The sequence below is a fragment of the Petromyzon marinus genome, assembly GCF_048934315.1.
Source record: "Petromyzon marinus isolate PM22_M1 ecotype Great Lakes invasive population chromosome 84 unlocalized genomic scaffold, UKy_Petmar_22M1.pri1.0 chr84_unloc.3, whole genome shotgun sequence".
NCBI classification, from domain to species: domain Eukaryota; kingdom Metazoa; phylum Chordata; class Hyperoartia; order Petromyzontiformes; family Petromyzontidae; genus Petromyzon; species Petromyzon marinus.
In genome coordinates, this window is record NW_027422640.1 from 563,953 (window position 1) to 581,252 (window position 17,300).

At 47.6% G+C, this 17,300-nt stretch overlaps 1 protein-coding gene across 5 annotated transcripts in view; it reads right to left on the reverse strand.

Moving 5' to 3' along the window:
• The window catches only part of LOC142908429 (ribonuclease inhibitor-like), a 28,381-nt gene extending 20,178 nt beyond the window's left edge, over window positions 1–8,203 (reverse strand). For all 5 annotated transcript variants that reach the window (XR_012931754.1, XR_012931753.1, XM_076059127.1 and 2 more), the window contains exons 1-3: window positions 8,127–8,203; window positions 5,422–5,514; window positions 4,452–4,547 (exon numbers count right to left, since the gene is read on the reverse strand). The gene's annotated coding sequence lies outside the window, so the exon portion shown is untranslated. The remainder of the gene's footprint in view (window positions 1–4,451; window positions 4,548–5,421; window positions 5,515–8,126) is intronic.
• Between the last annotated feature and the right edge of the window lie 9,097 nt (window positions 8,204–17,300).

A 17,300-nucleotide genomic window follows, 5' to 3' on the forward strand; every position in this document is an offset into this window, starting at 1 on the left:
AACGGTCGGGACCCCAGATCCCGGGAAGGGGGCTGGGGAGATGATGTCATTCTCCAGACCCTCGGAGACGGTCCTAAAAGGAAGGCGTGGCCAGGGGCGGAGTGAGCCAGGAGCCTATATATAAGTCAGGTCCCTGAGCGGTCCCAGCAGTTGTTGTCCGGCCGAAGACTGAAGAGCATCCTGGAGCCCTGAAGAGAAGAGCCCAATGGGCAGAGCCGAACCCCTGGCTAGGGTCGGCTCGAGCTTGTACCAGTGAAAGCTCCAGCTGATAACCAGTGAAGACTCAAGGGAAGACTCAAGCCCCAGCAGTATAGATGTCGTGATAGCCAGTGAGAGGCAAGCTAGTCTGGAGGGACTACCTCCATAGAGTATCGGGTGAAAGGGGCCATTACCCCATTGTGTAATAACCTGTTAATGTTATAATAAATGTGTTGCCTCAGAGTAAGCTTCCTCCAGTTTATTACCCACTACATAATGGACAAGAGTGCTCCCGAACGTCTTCTGAACAATCAGGGAAAAACATTTTCTTCAAAATTATTGCAAGAGGTGTGCGTTAGTTGTGAACCAAGAAAGTACACATGTCACCGCACAATCCGCAGACGGATGGTATGGTTGAGGTGGCTGCACAGGACTCTGACCTCCATGTTGAGTCATCAGGTCAGCGAGAACACGACCCCCTGATTCATGTTCAGTTACAAGCCGCACCCAACAAGGCTAAATCTTAAATCTCTGACTCCGTGTGCTGTACCCTTCAAAAGCTTTCCGAAGTGCGGGAGACTTCCAAGGTAAATTCTGATTCGTGCCAATTGGCCAATGAATGGCTGAGGGGCTTCCGTACTTCAAAACATGAGTGGGCACCTGGGGACAGAGCTTGGTTGCACTGTCCACAGGTACCGGTGGGTACATCGCCCAAATTGCTCAAACCCTGGAGAGGGCTGGTTGATGTGATTCGGGTCATTCGACCGCAGTGTGTCCAGATCCGCTTGGGGCGGCGGAGTTGGTTTGTACACTCCTCTTGCCCTAAGCCCTTTATTGCTCCCTGTGAGTTTGTTCCATCTCCACACTGTGGGCGCCAAGGGACAGATGTGTCCGGTGAGCTGGCATGTGTGCCCGTTGAGGTTGGTCCTCAGCGGAGTCGTGTGCTTCCTCCCTCAGGTGCCGCGCCCCTGATGTCCCCCGAGCCGCTGCCTGCGCTGTCTTCACTTGATTCGGGAGAGGAGAACCCGTCGACCCGGCCTACTGCTCTTCGTGAGGAGCCGGATTCGACTGGACAGTTGCATATTCCCCCTGGGACCTCCAGGGAGAGTGAGCCCACCTCCACTGGAGGCCCAGCCACGAGGACTCGCTCAAAAACTCTTCGGATTTTGTGACACCCATGCACACACACTCCCACACCATCAGTTGCTTGTCACACTCAGTAGGCCATATCGGTTATTGGCTGAACCTAGCCTTTGTTGTGCTTATGGGTATTGTTACACGGTGAGGATGGGAGTTGTTGGTGATGGAGGGGATTCCGTGCATTCGCGTTTTATATTTTCTCGTGTTGTTCTGTACATTTGTAGGTAGTGTATATATTGTATAGGTGGGCTTGGGTATTTATATGCTATTTGTTATTGTTAATTATTGAAGCACACATAGCGTTTAGTCACTTTTACTCACTTTTTATCACCTTATTCACTTAAGCAACCATTGGAAAGATGTTCTAAATCATACCAAACATTAAACTAATTTTCAATGGTATTTATCCAAATAGTGATATACCAAACTTTCATAGAAGCTTATTTCACTTCACACCTACATTTGTAAACTCCCCGCCCCGTGCCGGTCCTCTACGTTCCACTTCGCACCCGCTCCCCCCGTCTGTGCCGGTCCTCTTGTGCGTTACGGTCATTTTATGCTAATTCCTTTGTCAAAGCATTTTGTTTCCTCCCACACAGCTTAAAAGGACGCGACCTGGGCTGGACTGTCTTCACTCCAACGCTGTCCTCATGACAGTACGGTCCCCTTCACCTGATGAAAGCCACTTGTGTTGTGGCCGAAACGTCATGATTTTTTACCTACGTGACTTTACCGAATAGAACCAAAGAGTATGGATCCTTGCAGTCACGAAAGCTTAAAATCTAGAACTTATTCACTTGGTTAGTTTTAAGGGGGAGTTGACAGCCAGGACGGCTGAATGCTACGAATGGGGGGGGGGGGGGTAATGTAGTGACATCGGGAATGCCACTGTGTAGTGCCGGCCTGAGAGACACGGCGTGCGATGTAATTACATCACCGACACCCCATATATGTGGGTGTAGTACCAGCCCTAGTGGGGCTTGGTGAACGCTGAGTCATGGCGCTGAGTGGCACCACGCGTGGCGTGCAGTGCTGTCCTCTATAGGAGGGGTGTGAAAGTGTCAGCCATGAATGAGGTTAATGTGGGCCATTGCACTCTGGTTGACCCTGGAAGGTACATGACGGGTAAAGTCTACACAGGGGCCCCAAGTTGGGGCTAGTGGGTAGTCACGTGTCAGGGCGAGATCTTGCAATAGGAATCGAGAAGGTAGTCGTGGCCAAGGGCGGAGCCGGCCACGCATGGTGAGCATATAAACCGGGTCCCCAGAGGGACCAGGTTCAGCTTTGCTGTTGTCTTCTGAAAGATCTACATTCAACGTCCGTGAAGAGTCACCAACACATTGGCAGGACTCAAGCTGGAGTCCTGCTCGTTGTAGCTATCCCAGAGTGTTAGCGCAGATAGCCTGGTGGTCCACCATCATAGGTTGTTATCTGGTAAAAGGGAAGTTACCCCTTCGTGTTGGTATAAATAAATTTGTTGCCTCCAAAGAGTATGTCTGCGACTCAATTGAACCGACTACACAATGGTGCAAAGGTCAGTAAAGTGACTGAGGCCACCAGGGGCTGTACCAGTATACCACATCAGATTAACAAGGGGCTCAGTGGTGGCAACAAGTTATCCCCTTCGCCTGGAATGCAGGAGGTCGTGGGTTCGATTCCAACCCCGACGCCTGGATATTTGGAGTTTTCATATTCTCCCCGTGGTGGCGTGGGTTTTTCTCTGGATCCTCGAGTTTTTTTCCCTCCACATTTAGAAATATGCGTTTACAGTATTTGGCTGCTACAAATTTCCACGTGATAAGCCACTTCGTGGAGCTATGATTTGTGGCCAGGTTGCTTTTGAAAAACAGCTATATAGCTCAGTGGTCCTTACTTGGTACAATAAAATAAAAATCTGCCGATTCCTGGAGTTATACTATAGGAAGGCCTGGGTACCCAAGGGACCAGGTTACAGCATCTGTCAGTTCAATGAAAAATCGAATAGCTTAGTGGACTTTGCCTGGTTCATAAAATAGTTTTTAGTGTTTAACCTCACGTGACAAACAATACATCCAACAAACACACCCAGTGCTGAAATGCACTGAAAAACAGTAAATGTACCAGAATGAAGCAGTACACATCTTGTCAAGTTGTATTTATGCAATAAAGATAACTAAAGAAAAATAACCAAATCCACAATTAGATGTGGATGTGATAATAAAGTAAAGCCCTTCTGGATAATGGGCACCCTATGCCCTGTCGGTCGTGTTGATTTTTTACCATATTTCACCACGCCGACTAGTGCGGGTTGGTGAAGCGAGGGGGGCAGAACTGATTCATTTGTCACTCGCCTCTGGATTTAGTCCATGGGTGTGTAGTGATGTGCGCTAAACACTGTGCAATTGGACGACCCCACATGCCCTGGGCACCCTTTCGCATGAGATATTCAAACTCAATCTATTTTGCAGGTGAAATATTTCTGAAATAAAAATGCAATGAAGGAAAAACAGAGAAACTGCCATGACACGGTGCACAGGTGTGAATTAATATATTATAATAATCAGTCACACGACTGACCATACAAGGCAAGCACACCATGGCGGTGCTCGCTTCATCCACCCAGCAACACACTTCAGCGCAATTGTTTCCCAGCGCCTATCTCGTGACTCGGTATGGGAATCGCTGCGGCGGTGTCCGCTCGTGCAGCTCCATGCGACCCACAGCAGACGCGCGCTCCCTATAGAGGATCCACGGTCGCGCGTCGTCTATGCCTACAGCACGAGCTCCGACACAAACATCCCCCATGGAGCTCCACAGACTGGTGGGGCAAGTGCTGTTATTGAGCTCCTATGAAGGCCGGCATAGTACACGAAATGGTAAGTGGTCAGAACCACGCCGGACCGCCTTTGTCTCCCCAATGTGTGATGTTTACACACCGCCCCAGATACTCATTTGCAGTACACACACATTTACCTCCCTACCCCCACCGCACACACACTCACACACTACACCGTCTTCCACAAACACACATTTAAGCACCAATCAAAAATCCCCCGTGTATCCTACACAGGTGGTTTATATTCTGGACCACACCACCCACCGTCCCACATGCACCACGAACTCCCCACACTCACCCACGCTGTGAAGTGTCGAGTCGCACCGCGTCTCTCGCCCCTGACGCGGCCCAGCTCCCCGTGTAGCCTCCTTTGCCGTGCTCTCAGCCTCTGGCCCTGACGCAGCAGAAAGGAGAGGGGTGGAGGGGTGACGGGAGGAGTGAAAGGAGCGTTGAGGGGAGGGTTGGGGGTGGGGTGGGTGGGGTGGGTGGGGTGGGATGGGTGGGGTGGGTGGGTGGGGATGGGTGGGGTGGGGTGGGTGGGTTGGTGGGGTGGGTGGGTGGGGTGGGGTGCCCCTTGCTTTCTTCGGCTCCTCCCCCCACCTCTACGACTTATTTTAAGCCTCTGTCTGTTCATTCCTCCGGCCCCCTTTTTCTTGCTTCTCTGTCCGTCTTTCCTCTTCTTACCTCTTGTGTCCCTGTATATGTATTTCTGCTATCTTATACCTCGTATTTGTTCACTCTGTCTATGCTGGTATGTTCAACCCAGAGGATGAACGCGAAATTTAGCACTCTTCTGAAATTCGTGGTCTGCCAGGCAAGTGTCTAACTGTGTCGTTGGCCGACTGGTTTTGCATCACGTAAATTTTTCTTAGGTTTTTTGAATTCTCGTCTCTCATCTTCTTGTTGTATTTACCTCCGTGCAGTTTAACGCTCTCTATGTGTTGCGCTGATGTCACCCTATGTGCTATTTGTTTTTACACCTGATGAAGATCGCTTGTGTTGCGGTCGAAACGTCGTGCTTGATTTATTTTAATATAATTTTATGGTATTTCTACATACGTGACTTTACCGAAAAAAACAATGAGTTAATCAATGGTTCTCTGTGTGAGTGAGTCTATGTGTCTCCATGTGAGTGAGCCTATAGCTCTGTGTCAGTGAGACTTCGGCTCTCTGTGTGAGTGTACTCTGTGAGTGAGTCTATGGCTCTCTGTGGGAGTAAGTGGGTCTCTAAGGCCACCACCATCTTGCCCCCTGCCCAGTGCGTCCACCTGGTTGAGCTGCAGAAGTCTATTGTCCACCGCTCCAGACCGCACAGATATCCGACGTCCACCTCCAGCACAGACACCAGCAGATTCTTAAACCTGGTGGTGGAAGTAAGGACACGAGAGGGGTAATAGTCAACCACCATTACCACCATCAATACCACCATTACAACCACCAAAATCACAGCTATCGTTAACACCACCATCAATATCACCACCTCCACCACAACGATCACGATCAAAATTACAATCACAATACTCTTTGGTTCTTTCTGTAAAGTCACGTAGGTAGAAAAAATAATAGATCACGACGTTTCGATCGCAACACAAGCAACCATCATCAGGTGAAAAAATATAGCGAGAAAGCTGCTGAAACACGAAGTTATATTGGCTTGAGATAAGCTCAGCCCAAGGGTAAGTGGGCGGGGCTAGAGGTAGAATTTGCATGTAAATACAACACCACATCGTGGAAAAGGAAAGAGAGAGACAGACACCGAGAGACATCCACACAGAGAGAGGCACACACAAAGAGACACACGAGAGATGCATATAGAGAAAAACACACCGGCAGAGAGAGATACCCACACAGACAGATGCAGAGAGAGACACAGAGAGAATTACATAATTGCCCATGAATTACTATGGTGTGACAATGCCAATTACCAATGTCAAAGGGAACATCAATGAATGGTAAATGTGGGGTAATATCCCCAGAAGAGCATGTAGACTACATTAAAAAATAAAATAATCAGGCAATATAATATCACATATGGGTTCAGTTTACTTATGACAAATAATATTGAAATAATTGTGCTCCATAGATTATCTTAATGGTCAAGTTACATAAACATCACGGAATCACTTAAGCTGACCATTTAAAAAGACATTAATTCCAAGATGTTGAGGAAAGGAAATTGTTTGGAAGTTCATCTCACACCAAGTACATGTTACTATTAATCTAAATCTGCATAGTTCTCAATCAGCAAAGTCGCAAACATGTTTTACCACAAGCAAGGAGTTTAGTGTAAAGCTGTTAAGCAAATTAACCACTGCACACGGTTTTAAAGCGCTCTGCCTCAAAGACAGCACTCTACCAAGTGTCACGACGCAGCTGCACACGCCACATGACAATAGGCGGAGTGAGTGAATCTAAGTAGACACTGACCCTGTCAAAGGGGATCCCATGTCTAGAGTATTTGTGGCTGGTGCTACACATTTCTAACGTGATTAGCCATTTAGCTGATCTATCATTTGTGGACAGGTCGCTTCTGAAAAACAGCCACATAGCTCACTGGGTCTCACCTGGTAAAATAAAAATAGTTTATACAGTTCGTTCTGCCTCAACACGTGTTTTCATAACGCCATTTGGATATGGCACGATGGATGTATTAGGGAACACGTTTTATAACGCGAATGCTAAGTGGTTGAGTCAACAGAACCACGTCGCGCGAGTGGGAATGTGCGGTTGCACGGCTGCCTGGGCACAGCGTCACACGAGGCATTGGGATGCTGCTGGATGCTTCCTGATGCTCCCCACGCGCCTCAGTCTTTGTTCAGCCGACACACGCATCTCACGCTGTTATCACGGACTGTGCTTTACCCTGTATTAGTCATTGTAACGAGGGAGTTTACACAACGCGGTGTTATTCAGCAACGCAACTACCGCGTTATAGAACACTGCAGTAAATATTGTCGCGGTGTGGAAGGAACGTCATCTTGTGGCATGGAAAGGCATCGCAGCCCTAGCGAGCAGCCAGAGACAAAGCCTGCACGCACGGCAAAGTTGTGATTGACCCGGGGACTATTAGCAAGTGACACGTATGGACTAATGGTTACTCTAAATGACGATGTTGACGTTGGTTAACGTGCTACAAATATGCTAAACGCACATCGCATTAGCTCTGACAAATAGCGGACTTTTTAAAGTTATAATCGTTTACAATGGTTAATTTGTATATCATGCCAAGTGAGTAATTTGCGTGTGGACCCTGACAGCGGCACTCAATGTCCAACTCTTGCGAATGCTCTCAGGGGATCTTTACCGTGCGCTGCGTTCACTCACTCAGCCCCAATCTCCCTGTCGTGAACTCACCACTCACCCACTCACTCACCTCACCCTTCAACTCACTCACCCTCCTCACCTATTAATTCTCCTCATTAACTCACTCACCCTGCAATCCACTCCCTCACCCCCCCTCCATCACCCGGCACTCACCGCCTGTCCGTGACCAAATCTCCCGTGCCTACAAACACAAACACCACCACCACCTCTCCCGTGCCTACAACCACAAACACCACCACCACCTCTCCCGTGCCTACAACCACAAACACCACCACCACCTCTCCCGTGCCTACAACCACAAACACCACCACCACCTCTCCCGTGCCTACAACCACAAACACCACCACCACCTCTCCCGTGCCTACAAACACAAACACCACCACCACCTCTCCCGTGCCTACAACCACAAACACCACCACCACCTCTCCCGTGCCTACAACCACAAACACCACCACCACCTCTCCCGTGCCTACAACCACAAACACCACCACCACCTCTCCCGTGCCTACAACCACAAACACCACCACCACCTCTCCCGTGCCTACAACCACAAACACCACCACCACCTCTCCCGTGCCTACAACCACAAACACCACCACCACCTCTCCCGTGCCTACAACCACAAACACCACCACCACCTCTCCCGTACCTACAACTACAAACACCACCACCACCACCTCCTGCTGCTGCTGTCGCGGTCTCCGCGTGGCGCCACGGCTCCCCCCCTCCCGCTCCTGGCCCCTCCCCCTCGTCCCTCCTGGCCCCTCCCCCTCGTCCCTCCTCCCGACTCGCGACGTGGAGTGAACTCGGCCCCGCCCCCACCGCCCCCCCCCACCGTCCCCCCCACCCTGAGCGGCCCCGCCCATTGCAAGAATGGCGGGAAGTGGACGCGGGGCCTACCGCGCGCCGCCTCTCGCGTGATTGGCTCCCTTCTCGTCACGTGGGAAAGGTGGAAGAAGAGTATGGGGGAGGAGCTGCGCGGTTAGGGGCGGGGCTGTGGAGTCACGTGATGAGCAATGATTGACAATAAGTGGGCAGGGATGGCTTGTACGTCATAGCGTACGTCACATCCGGTAATGACGTTGTTATAAATAACACGCCCCTTCGTGACGTGTCTCACTTCCTTCCGTCCCGCGTGCCGTCAACACGAGCTGAGCATGGCGCTGCTGATCGTTGACGTTCTGGTCTTGGCCATGCTTGGGATGGGGATCTTCATTTATCTTCTTTTTACGCTTTCCATATCAGACTTTGACCATGAGGTCACGACGCTGTCTACGGAGAGGATGAGCCTGCAGAATGTGGAGCTCTGTCAGAAGAACAAGATGCTCCGTCTGGAGCTACAGCAGCAGCAGGAGGAGTTGATGGAGAACCGAGAGACTCTCCAGAGAGAGAACAGGAGCCTGGTTCAACAGCTTAAAGAGTGCCAGTTGGAGCTGGAGTCCACGAGAGTGCCTTGCAGGGAGAGCAAGTCTCTCCATGCGGATTTTCTCCGAGACTGCAATGCAGCACAGCGGCAAATGTCGCTGCGCTGTGAAAACAAAGATCTCCGGAGGTCGCTGCACGCCCACCTGACGGAGTTGAACTTCCTGGATCCGCAGAGAGGCCAGGAACAGTTTAGGCTACGCGGGAAGCTGGTGCGTCACGAGGACATGTGGCATGGGGAAGAGAGGCTGCATGAAGAGAACCTTCATCTCAGTAGCCAGCTGAAAGAATTGAAATGCGCCGTGTCTCAAATGTACCATGATGCCACCGATGCCCCTTCCACCGCCGCTGCCACAACTTCCACCACCACTTCTGCCACCACCGCCACCAAGCCCAAGAAGAAGAAGAGATTTATCCATTGGGTGCGAAAATTGCTGACGCGCAAGTCGGCCAATGTAAAAACATTGGGGAAATTGTGAAAATGACACCGCCCCAATTAAAACATTACTCAGAAAGACAAACATACCCCATAGAACATCAACATACTATTGGGGAAAGTGCTGTACAATATATATGTATCTATATTTAACTTTCTTTGCATCGTATGTAGTCAACCATACCAATGGAAGGTGCTGTTAGCGAATAGTACAACTTATCGGTTCCGTTCCTGAGAACTGTCCGTAAGCCGAACGGTTCATAAGTCTGAATACAATAGTGTACTGTATTTAAATCCACATACTGTAAGTTTTTTAAGATGTTATCACGGTTCAGCAAAAGATGGAAACATTGTCAAAGTCATATGTAAGACAAAATATCGTACATTTGCATTCAACACTGTAATAAATACTGTATTGTGAGCAAAACATAAAGTTACTTAAATGGAAAAAAAAAATCTGTTTTTATTGTCACTTACCTTTAGTCCGGATGCTGGTCTGCTTGTCGGGAGGGGGCGTAATGAGTCCCTAAAACTGCACACACGGGGGCGGTGGGAGGGGGGTGAACGTCCATACACACACACACAACAGCGACAATCATTCGCCGTATAGCCTTACCAGATTGTTGGGGCAAGCGCTGTTAGCGAGCAGCGCCTATGAAGCTCAGAATGGCACACGGGCCAGCACAACGCACGGCTGCCTCTCTTTCTCTCTCCATACACGAGACTCACAGTCGTACATGCGTCCGTGCACACACGCACAACAACAACGCAACAACCGTCGTTCACCCCCAAGTGGCGGTGACATCACCACTGCAGATTTAAAGCTTTCGCTGTCCTCCAGACAGTCTCGTCCCATCACCTGATGAAGGTCGCTTGTGTTGTGGCCGAAACGTCGTGATTTTTGTTATTTTATTTTTTACCTACGTGACTTTATCCAATAAAACCAAAGAGTGTCACCACAGCACTTGTGCCATGCTCGGTGCATTTTGAGGCCACGTGAAGTGTCGAAGGCTTGCTGGCAGGAGGTCATGTAATAGACGCAGGTGCCATGGATTGACTTAGGAAAATGATCGGCAGATGCAACAGCCGTGCTCCCCACTGTGCCAACTTTATTTGTGTCAGTTGTTTGGCGCTCTGCTCGTTGTTTTGAGCCTCGCTCCTCTGCCATATGCTGTTGCTGGAGGGCGACTGCCTCCACCTCCCCAGCAGCGCTTTTCATGAACCTCCTCCACAGAAGCCGATCGTGACACTGCTGATACCAGTCATCAATAAGTCTAATCAGCTCCATCCTTCTGTACCACATCAGTCCATCTCTTCTCTAGCCCGTACCACGCCCATTTAGCACCATCTATCCAGCCAAATTGAAGCTGCTTGGGGATGCCGTGGCTGTGCATACGGACTGCATGACACAACCAACGCAGCCTCGCTTGCTGGAGGAGCCCACAGATGGGCATTTGTCCAGATATTCCAGGAATCTGAGCTCCTCACAAAGTCCAGTCTGGTTAAACCCTGGATAGATCGTGGGCTAACCAAAATGTTTCAAACCAACGCAGATGTTCCTTTCGAGAGAGATACGGGAGGGCATAACTGCGGTCCAGAAGACATGAAGGTTTGTATGGAGTGACATGCCAGGTAGCTTCCACACAGTGGTCAGCAGCTGATGAAAATATAATGCCGCTCGAATGATTCGAAGTGAGACCTCGGCTACTGAAACAGAGTTGGTCATCAGCACACTGCCCAAGTACGGAAATATCTCCACTCTCTCCACAACTGCCCCAAAATACATGGGGAATTGAGGGAGGGGAGCATTTTGATGATGTAAAATACTCAGGGAGGTGATTTGTTTTTGTGAGGCTGATGGTAACGGCGCATAATTTAGGAGCATGCTCCATGTTTAGCTGTAGTGTCTCCAACTTCTCCTTAGAGTGGGAAGTAATCACCAGATCATCCGCATTCATAATATGGTTTAACAATAGAGAGCCATACCATGACCTTACTGGGGCTTCGATCAGCCTCCCATTATATCTATACCAGATATAAATTCTACTGGTGCGTCCATGGAAATCGTCTCAAACTACGTAGTCAAAAAAAATGTTGTCGTGAAATGGCCAGAGGACATCCGTGTCGCACCTTACTCACATATTCTATCATCCCTTAACTCCATTACGTCGATTTCCCATGTGACGCATCAGTTGTTTTGTATTATTTATATTTACTTTCATTACTGTAACTCTGTGTTTTTATTTAGCTTTGGTCATTTGGGTGATCCAGGTCTCTCTTGCAAATGAGACTCATCCTGGTTGCTTTAGTTCTCACCTTGTTCAACTAAATAAACCGGTACTCACTCACTCCATTATGAACTCACCCACTTCCCTTACTCTATAACTTACATAAATGCTCCCTCTCCCTCCTCATGAGTCATATATTTACCTGATCATTCACACAATCACCTGATCATTCACTGTGTCAACCTCACTCACGCACTTTTTCATGCTCTCAAGAATGACCCACCCATCCTATCACTCACTACCTTAATCACCATCCCCTTATCTCATTGACCCACTGGTAAATTGAAAATACTCTACAGCAACAACACGTGAGATTGTACTCAGGCTTACACTCACATGTGTAAAGAAGCTCTTTTGCAGGTTCCAATTTCATGATTTATTTCACGATAAAGTATTTACAACGCAGGAGTACGACTTTTACGAACCTTCCCCCGTAAAGTACCCTGTACCTGTCTCCACCCATCAACACTGACACCACTATAACCTTTGCCATCGAAGAGAAGGGAAGTAGATGACAATAGAGTTTGCTGATAGAATCTACCGGGGGCAAGTGCTGGAAGTTACCAGGGCGTGGCCGTAGGGGTATATAAGGGGGAGCGAGGCCCGCAAATGGGTTGATTCCTTGGGGACTGAAGAACAACTGCAGGTGGACGACATCGGGGCCGACTGTTGGAGATCTACATGGTGGAAACCATCAAGAAAGAGTGTTCGATATTACTCTATTAGAAACCACCAGGACTGCGGTAGTTATAGCCTTGTGAAACGTGTGAGTCGTACTCTCGCCTGTAAATATGTTATCGTGAAATAAATCATCATGAAAATGTACCCTGCGAATGAGCTTCTTTACACATGTCGGAATAGAGGACATGTTTCAACGCAGGCCGTTTTTTTGTCTACAACAGACCTAAACACACGAAATATGGAAAATGGCATTTGATTAGGATTGCCACCTGCTACCCATTCTGAGATCGCCCAACTAGCAAAACCCTTCTCTCCATTATACCTAAGACTTTAGATTTGTACATTCTGTAATTTCAAGACGACGAGTTGACCAAAGTGGCAATGTTATTTTGTCATTTTATTCACAGTAAAAAAAATGATATAGTTTTTTTTTCCCTGTTAACTTATGTATACGAGTGTAACGGTGGCACAATGGTTTGGCCATTGCAATGTGAATCAGACCACTTTAGTTTGATTCTCAGTCATAGTTACCATCAAGCAAACTGGCCTTGAGCCTTCTCGTCATCAACCCACGTTGACAAGCATGATGGAGTATGGTCAAACAATCTCCACGACTTATCCAGTATGGAAAGACTTCACCCATAAGTGGTATGACAAAGGATAACAATTATTATTGTTGTTGTTTATTACCACCGTAGGAATAACTTCATATCTGTCAGCCAGCCTATATATACTCATAGATAAATGCTCTCCTAAACACCAACATTGGGTTAAAGCTGATTTGGTATCTTCCACTTTGAGATCCTCGCCACAAGGACCATCCTACTCGATCCAGCAGTGTATCAGCGCTTTGTCAGGAGCGAAGCAGTCGGCAGTATTCCGGCTGTGAGACGTGAACAACGTTAGAACGTTAGATCATCCCCATTAATATTTCAGTCATGCTATCAGTCAAGAAGGCATGAAAACAGTAGCCAGGCAGCTCCAAGGGCAGAGCGCGATGCTGGTACTGCCAATATCCTTCATCTGAATCAAGCCAGCTTCCTGTTATTGAGCGACTTCTCTAGTGCAGATATTTCATGGCCTCAGCCAGGTCATCAATGACTGCACAAATAATGAAATTGCATTTGCATCTGCACTTGATCTTACTAAATGTCACATATACGAATAAAACATTGGCTTGCCGATGGTATAATGTGCATTGCTCTCTGTAGCAGCCTGGTTGTGCGTGACATTTTCAACGAGATTCAAGGCAAGACGCATGCTCTTTTGAGCTAAAATTGGACAAAGAATGGAACTGACCAACGGCAAAAAAGTTTTTTTCCGTAAAAAAAATCCTATAAATAAAACTAGCTAGATAATCACCTGCCAACTAGAGTTGGCAGGTGATTATCTAGCACATCAGATGTAAGGTCAACATTAACAATGCAATGGTGGCCAAATTATGGAAGGGAAAAAGGAAGCAGATGAAAAAAATTAGATGAGATGAGAAGATTTAGTGAATTAAGGTTGACAAGAGATTTATGCATTCTCTAAATTATTCATCTGTTGTCTTCAGAAATGCTTCCAGTGTGCAGTTATTCGTTTGAACGATGTCATATTGTTCCAAATGATTTTGATGGCCATTGTCAATAGTTTTTGGAGGGTGAGGGGTCCAATAAGACAGAAAGCTAGCATTAAAGATCATAAGATAATATCTCGATAAGGTACTGAATCATCCTTTCATCCCTCTGGAGTTGATGAGTACCTCTTTGTGGGACATTAACATGAGCTATTCCTTGGAAAGTGCCAACTATGATAGGCATTCATAATTGCCATTGACCTGGTGCCACTGCCGCAGGCTCTTCTAAACAAAGACATTTCATTTTTAATATTTACGAGATGGTTACCCCTCCGATTGCCTTTTTTTTCTCAATTACTGTATTTTACAGTATTGAACTGATACAATGTGTTTTTCTGTTCACTAAAAGAAAGGCCATGACCATCATGAACGTTGTCAGTCGGATGTCAGAAGTCCTCCAACATGATAATGTCAGATTAGACATGAGCCTGAGAACACCATGCATAGTACTGGCTTCCCTCTACTTTAGAAATGGATGAGTTCTGGAAAAAACACGAGTCAAACAAAATTTCGTGATCAGAAAATATTTTCCCATTATATTCAACACGAAAAATTAGGGATGAGTTTCAGACAATCATTCCACCCCACTCCTAACCAAAAATTGTTCACATATTGACAAATCAGAAATAATAAGATAGTACATAAATGTGAAGAAGATTGAATAATAACTAATTTAAGACGAATAATTAATTCTAGATTTCAAGCTTTCGCGACTGCAAGGATCCATACTTTTAAGGGAACTCACCAAACGATCTGCATGTTGGAATGCCTAGAAAGGCGATGTGAGGCGTTACTGGTGAGCTGTAGGGATATACTGTGACAGTGTCGCGGATGGATGACGCATCCTCCTGGGTGCTTCTTCTTTGATGCTTTCATGGCGTGTGCCGTGTAAAATTTCATTAACATGGAAATTCGATTTCGTAAATCGAAAAATGTCCATAATTTGTCAATTGCATGAACGCGAAATTCCGTAATCCGAACATCTGTAAATCTAGGATATCTGTAGAGCCAACATCTGGAATACTCAGAATTTAATTGCTTCATCAGTTGGAGGCACTATCTACTTCAACACCGTAGGAAAAATGTCACTGCTGTATTAAGGTGATGAAATTGCAATGATTATTTGACGGTGGTACCATGGATCCAGGTTGGTGCAAGTGCACAGAGAAATATACAATTATTCATGGCATTTACCTGAACAGGATCAGGAAAATAATTTATCACAACAAGGCTGGGAGAGGGTTTTTCAATGCCAAGTGAGTTGTCGATTGTTGCTTTTTCATCATCACGTTGCTGGTGAGTACGGATTGGAGAATGCAGAAGGAATATATGTGAGAGGATAGAAGATGTGTTGACTATAAGCAGTGACATTGTATTTGTGTAGGGGACTGTAAAGAGAAAGTGCTAGAGCGTACACGTTGAGATAATTAGAAACAGGTGGCCGGAAGGTACTGTATTGATGACAATAAATTATCCAATAAACAACACACTTGCCACAGTGGAGTGGGGGCACTGTCTGATAGGGGCGGGGCCAAGGGGGTATTGGGACAGACTAATTGTGGAGCGATAAGGTGGAAACCATCAGGGCTGACTGATAGCCATAGTAATAACGCTCTAAGTTGTAAATGTATAGTGAGTTCAACTGAGTCGCAGACGTAGACTTGGAGGCAACACATTTATTTAACTCCAACACACGGGATAACTTCCCCTTAACATAATAACAACCTATGGTGGTGACCACCAGGCTAACTACACTAATTACAACGTGACTAGCTACTACAGACCGGGACCAACAGCTCGGGTCCAGGTACACGTGCTGGAGCTCGTTGAATGGAGAACGTAGATCATAGAACGTAGACCGTCGACGAATGTTTTTTCCAGGATGAACAGAAACAACAACAACAACCCTGGTCCCTCTCGGGACCCGGCTTATATTCTCTGCGGCGTGGCTGGCTCCACCCTTGGTCACGACCACCTTACAGAATCCTCGAGCAGGATCTGGATCCCAACCACGTGACCCCCCTAGCCCTCACTTGGGGCCCCTTTGTCAACTCCCCCTTCAATAAAAGAACAAAACAAGCAACCCGTTAGTGTGCACCAATAAATACCAGACAGTCTCGCCCCCTTCACCTGATGAAGGCCGCTTGTGTTGTAGCCGAAACGTCGTGAGAATATTATTGTGTTATTTTATTTTATCAATTTATTATTTTATTCTCATTCTACGTGACTTTACCGAAAGAACCAAAGAAGAATAAATAAACACTTCAACCTATCTATACAATATATAGAAAAAACCGAAGAGTCTTTGATCGAGTCCTTGTGGCCAGGCTCCCAGGAGAGGTGGGCGTACTCTCCTCGCGGGTCGCAGGGAGAATTTCAAAAGGTCCCATCGAGCAAAGAGCAGTTGGCCGGGCAGACGGGCCTTCCGCTCCCGAAGCTTGTGAAGACGGCGCAGGTGGCGGCTTGGGGGATGTTAAACATGCGGCATCTGAGGATGGGATCACATGACTCCCCTGAGGACCAACCTCAGTGGGTACACACCTCAGCTCGCCAGACACATCTGACACTTGGCCCCTGTGTAGTGTAGATGGGATGAATTCACGCAGCGTGATGAAAGGCTTGAGGTGAGAGGGATGTACAAACCAACTCCGCCGACCCAAGCAAATTTTTTTTCACACTGGAGCCAAACGACCCGAATCATGCCAAACGGCCCCCTCCAGGGTTTAAACAATTTGGGTGATGTACCCACCAGTATGTGGGGACAGTGCAGCCAGGCTCTGTCGCCTGAAGCCCACTCATGTCCGGAAAGATGGAGACCCCTCAGCTGCTCATTTGACAATTGGCATGAATTGGAATTTTCTCTGGAAGCCTCGCGTGCTTCTGAAAGCCTCTGAAGAGTAAAGCGCATGGACTCCGAAATTTTAGATTTAGCCCTGTTTAGCTCGGCTCATAATTGGACATCAATCTGGGGGTCGTGTTCTCTTCCATACATTAAAAAAATGGTGGAAAGCCGGTCGATGGGTGAGGGGCCATTCTATAGGCAGCCAGGACCCCGGTAACATGCGAGTCCCAGTCAAGCTTGGACTCGCTGACCTGATGGCTCAACATGGAGGTCAGAGTCCTCTGCAGCCGCTCCACCATTCCATCCGTCTGAGGGTGGTATGGTGACGTGCGTATTTTATTTGGTCCCAACAAGTCGTACACCTCCCGCAGCAATTTTGAAGAAAATTCCTTGCCCTGATCGTTCAGAAAATGCTCAGGGCCCCCCTTGTCCATCACATAGCAATCAAGGAATGCCTCGGTGATGGCCACATCCGATTGGTTGGGCGGCGGCCAAGCCATCGGCCAAAATATTCGACGCCCACCAGTAAATACTTA